The sequence below is a fragment of the Rhea americana genome, unplaced genomic scaffold, assembly GCF_003343005.1.
Source record: "Rhea americana isolate MKP2758 unplaced genomic scaffold, rheAme1 scaffold_135, whole genome shotgun sequence".
In the NCBI taxonomy this organism is placed as follows: domain Eukaryota; kingdom Metazoa; phylum Chordata; class Aves; order Rheiformes; family Rheidae; genus Rhea; species Rhea americana.
Window position 1 is genome coordinate 345037 of NW_028185428.1, and position 5538 is coordinate 350574.

Genomic DNA, 5538 nt, shown 5'->3' on the forward strand with positions numbered 1-5538 from the left:
CCGGCTCCCGGCTGCACCTGGCCGAGCTCCGGCCGCGCGCGTCGGCCCCGGGGTCCGCGCCGGCCTCTCTGGAGGCGCGGGGCAGGCGCGGGGCCGTGCGCGCACATCTGGCCGCACGAGCCCGCCCGGGAGCCGCGCGCCCCTGCACGGACCGTGCGTGYGGAGCCGCGGGACCAAGCGGAGCGCCGCCCTCTCGCCCCTAATTCCTCCCGCGTCGCCCCTCCGTTTAAGCCCATGGGAGACGGAGAAAACGAGTGACCTATTTTATGCAAGTTCAAAATAAAACGAAACATCTGTTTGGAGAGACGCCAGTGTTATAAATACCCCCCCCCAGCCCCGAGTGCCGGGATTCGTCGCCCTGCCGGCCACGCATGCTCCCCCGCTTCCGCCGCCCGGAGAACGGCCGGGCCGGGGGCCGGGGGCCGGCGCTCGCGCCCGGGAGCTCGCCAGCTTGGCCCGGGCTGTGGGAAAAAACCCGGGCGAGGGCCGAGGGGGGCCGGGAGAGGAGGGCCGGGGGCTGTGCCCCGTCGCCCCGGGGAGCATCCCGCTCGCYGTGCCGCGCACGCAGAGCCCGGCGCCGTCCCGGCAGCTGCCTCGGTGCCCTGGCGGCTGCGGAGGTTTCCTCGCTGCCGGCTCCTGCCGCGGCTGCCAGAGAGCCGCAGCCCGGTCTTCCCTTATTAATTGCAGGGAAAAGCTTTAATAAGGGAGACGCCAGAAGGAAAGCAGCCCCCAGCACATCAGAGTCCCGTCTCCCGCCCCCGAGTGCCCCCGCGATGGTGGGGCACGACGGGCGCAGAGGGGCCCGAAGGGCCTCGTTGGCTCTAGTCAACCGCTAATCACGCGCTGCAAGGGATGGCGAGCGAGACAGGCGGGGACGCGCAGCCGGCTCCTGCTCTTTCCTCCCCGCATTCGCAGCGTCGGGCTCAGGAAGGACGCGGGAGCTCTGCGAAGCCGCTGGAGCAGGCGGCGTCTCAGGGCCTCCCGCGCCAAAGCCCGGGTCCCGGCGCAGGCGGGCGGCAAGCCCATCCCGGCGAACGGCAGCAGCCTGGTCCCAGTCGGAAAACTTCCGTAAGACGCGGGCCCGGGAGGTGCTGCCGGGGAGGAGGGACGTAGTCTGCGTGGATGCGTTTGGGTTCCTTCCCCCGGCTGCCTGCGAGGCACCCGAGCTTAATTGCTTTGTTACGGGGTTTTTTGCTCTCGTGGCCGGGATTAGCTGCTCACCAGAGCTGCGGTCGGGGAGGAGCGGACCGGGGCCCGGCGACGGCAGCGCTGGTGGGAACGGGCAGTAAATCGGGGGTGGGGAGTAGGGAGAGAAGCTGGTTTTGGAGATTTGGTCCCACTTTTCCGACTGCCTGGTAGCTGGATAAGGAGCCAGGCATGGAGCTGTGACTTGGGAGACAGCGCCGGCTCCTCGTGGCTCTGCCTCCGCGGCTGCCTCCGGCAAGTCGCTTTGCCCCCTGCCCCGGCCTGCTGCAGCGTGCTGGCGACCCCAGCTCCGACCAGGCTCCGACCAGGCACAAATCACGGATGCCCCTAAACGCATTTTGGATGCATTTAGGTAGTAAATATTCGGGGCAAGGCTTTGCACGAGGGATTTGCCTCTCTGCATCAGACCACGCACTCCCAGCAGGCTCCCAGGCTGCAGGGAGAAACYTGGCGGCTGGGCGAGGGGTGGGGAGGGCGGACAGGACCCTCTCGAGGTGCTCAGCCCCGAGGGGAGTGGGGCTTTCTGTTCTGCAGCCATTTGCTAGGCAAATACCAAAACCGAGGTGACTTCCAGTTTGCAAGTGGAGAATGCGCTTTCAGAGAGCAGAGCTTGAAATGGTTTATTTTCTCCTGGCCCCAGTTCAGACAAACCCACAAGCAAACATATTTTTTTGTATAAATAAGACAGTGTGTCTCGCCAGTTAAAGCAATTCAAACATGAATGTAGCAATTTAATTGGTGCCAATTACTGCGTCTCGGTAGCATTAAGATTTCAGTCACAGACTCTTTTGCGTGGTAGATGGGCCAGAAAAGGGAAGGCAGAGCGCCCAGCGCGCGGGGCCGAGCAGGATGGGGCCCCGTGCGGAGGGGCAGGCTTTCGTGTCGCCCGCTGTCAGGGGACGTGCTGCAGCTGGGGGAGCCCCTCGCAGCCCCGTCTCGGCCCCGCCGGGGGCAAAGCCGCCCGAAAGCCTGCGCTTAGGGATGGGAGACGTCTCCTTAGCAGGGAGACGATGCCTCCCACTCTGTCTGTCTCCCTGCGCACTCCGGCTGGGGTCCGGGTTTGCTGCCGGGGCTTGGACACGCGGTGCAAAGCCCTGGTAGCACCCGGCGCTCTCCCACCCTGCCTGGTTTCTGCTCATGCACCCGAAAGCCTCCCGCCCTTCTCTGCTCCCCAGGTTGGCGGGAGCGTGGGGCAGYGTCGGACGAGCCTGATGGGCAGTGTGCCGGCATTGCTGCGAGCCTGGGAGCCGATGAGCGCACCAATGCTTGCAGAAAGCCATACACCATTTACACTACACAAATTCCAGTTTTATGGCAACAGTCTTTCCACAGGACCTTTCGTAGGGTCCCTTCCTGCCATTACTTTTCACCTTAGGGCCTCCAGGTCAGTGGTAGCATGGAAGGGAGCAGAACATGTGCAGAAACGTGGGCTGGGCCATGCAGCAGCCCGCAGCCCAGGCASCAGCACCCCTCTGAGCCCTGTGCCTGGCCTCCCTCTGCAGCAGGATGCCTGCAAGGCTTGCAGCAAAAGCCCAGGAGCCTGGGGACACCAAGGCACAAGGTGAGACAGCTGGCATGTCACGGTGTCCCCTGCCTCCCTCTGCACGTCTGGAGCTGCATCCTGCAGGGCTCCTGGAAACCACCGTGMTTCCAGAAAGGGACGTCCCCGCTGGGAGCAGAGCGGGGCAGAGGTGCGCCAGGCACTGGGAGCCTAATTAGGCAACCGGCGGAGGAGGAGGGGAAATAACCACCCCTAAAACAACCCTCGTTATGTCCGATTTGCCTGGCAGAGCGGAAGGAGCCTTCTGGAGCTGCTCCAGCCCCTCAAGAAACAATACCCAGTTTATATGCTCCCCTCGCGGATCCTCGCTGGGGGGTTGCTTTCCCTCAGTTTAAGCACAAACAAACTCCCTGAAGCATCCAGCGCTGGGTCCTCCTTCGTGGAGACAGGATGCTTCCTGCCAGCCTGGACCACGCTGTCCCACACCTCCCTCTGCTCTGGGGCCSTGGGGCCAGTGCGGCCACCTCACTCTGCAGACGGGCTGGCAATGGGCATCAGGACCTYGGACCTCCAGGGCCAGACGAGACCTCAGGAGACCTCCTAGGCCCAGCATGGGCTGGGATGCAGCCTGCACAGACACCTCTGATCCTGCCAGTCCAACCAGTCTGTCTCAAGGGTGATCCTATGGCCAGCCAACAGAGTCTCCTCTTGTGCAGCACCAGCCAGGAGGAGTTTCCTAACCTCAGTTTTACTCTGTTGCCTGTAGGACAATTTCTTCTTGTCCTGGCAGTGCTGGAGAATGACTCCATGCTCTTTTCTGCATAAAAATACTGTTTTGAATGAATTGAACATCCGTCCTGTCATAGACCCATGAACAATGAGGCTGGAGGGGAGACCGTCACATCACCGTCGTGCTGTGGTGCTGCATCCTTTCCAGCCAGATGCTGCCTAACTGGTCTAGGAAATCTGYAGTGCTGATGGCACCTGGCCTCACTGGGCAGCCTGTCTTAAACCTAGAGAAGTTTTCCCTAAAAGTAACTTTTTTATTTGCAGCAACCTTTCATGTGCTCAAGGATGGCGTGCCATCTCTTGCCACCGTCCAGCAACTCAACAGCCCCATCAACCCCTATTGCAGCCTTTCCYGGGCTTCTGATCATGGTGCTTTCCCCAAACCTTTCTGATTTCTGCTTTTGGTGAGGTACAGAGCTCCAGCCCAGACCCAGCGGCCGGACCCGCATTGCTCGGCAGAGAGGACTCGGCTGCTCCATGCCGGCGTGGGACGGCCCAGTGCACACCGCCTCCAGCCGTGCTCCTCTCGGCACAGCCCACAGGAAGGGCTGCTGGTTTCCCTGCACCGCACAGTGCAATCTGGTTTGTGTCCGCTGCAGCCCCCGGATCGTTTCCCACACTACACGCTGCCGAGACAGTTAGCTCCCTAGATCATGTACGGCCATTTAATGCTTCCTTCTGAAACGCAGCATGTTGTCCCAACTCATTTTTGCCTTATTGACACCAGGCTCCTCCCAGAGCCCATGGGGATCATTTTGAGCTCTCATCCGCCAAAGTCCTGGCTGCCCACCCGAGCCTGGCGTCAGCCCAGTATTTAGTACGTGCACACTGCCATCGTCCAGCCTGCTAATGCAAAGATTGCGCAGAACCCAGCCCAGGCCAGAGCTCTGCGGGACCCTGCTAGAAATGCCCAAAGCATTTGACAACAAGCCATTGCTAAGTACACCGACTGCAGCATTACAGCAGGTTGTGCTTCTACCATGCTGGTGTTTAGATCGTGCTACCCTTACAGACTACTGGCACCCAGATTAGGGCTCTGTGGAGCTGTGGGGCAYGAGCCCAGGACATTGAGGTAGCTACGGCCTTCAGCTCCATCCTTGAGATGGAAGAAGGGACATTCGGTTTTAGGGAAAGAAAAAACCCTCTGTGCGCTGCAAATGGCTTGCTCTGACTTCTCCCAAACACCAGCCCCTCTTGATGCACCGATCAACTCGGAGGTGCTTCCTGGCCCTGGGGATGCTGCCTCGAGACAGGGGTGGCAGCGTGGGCCACCAGCCCCCCGGGCTGAGGCAGCAGCAACATCAAGGAGTGACTTCAAGCCTCCCATCAGGGCAGGCTGCCAACCCAGAAGCAGCTACCTGGCTGCTCCACCGCCTGAATCAGCCTGGCGCGTTCCTTCTGCCGGGCAGAGCCGTATCTCTGCTGCCGGCTCAGGCTGCCGAAAGGAAACGTGCCGCTTCCCTGGGAAYGTGGGATGCACCAGCGCTCTCTCCCAGCCGTGTGTCGGAGGGGCAATGGCTCGAGGAGCACTGAGGCTCAACTTTTCTAGCCCTTGTCGTTAAGGAAAGAACATCCAGAAAGATTAGAGCCTGCCAAGACCCTGCACACGGGGTTTGTACGCCGAACCCTGCCACCAGCCTTCCAGCAGCTGCTGCGTTCGCTGTTGGCCAGCTGCTTTAGCAGAAACCCCAGCTCCTCTGGGACAACGACGGGGCAGCACAACATCCCCTGGCACCCCGGGCCCTGCTTTGGAAACCTCCCGGCTGCCCGGTGGCCCCGCACACGCTGCTTCCTGCAGCGGCCCCGAAAAGCCGCACTGTGAGTGCCCGTGTCGCAGACACCCGTCTCCGGGGCGGCCTGGCCCACGGGGGCACGATTCCAGCCGAGGGCCGGCGGCAGAAACGGCACGTCCCTGGGAGCATTTCGGGACAGCCGTGGATGGTTAAAGCTCCAGCGGTCCAGCGGCGCCAGGGGAGCGCTCAGCACCCGCCGAAACCGCGGGAGGGAAGCACAGGGCAAAGCGCTGCCCCGAGCACCACGTC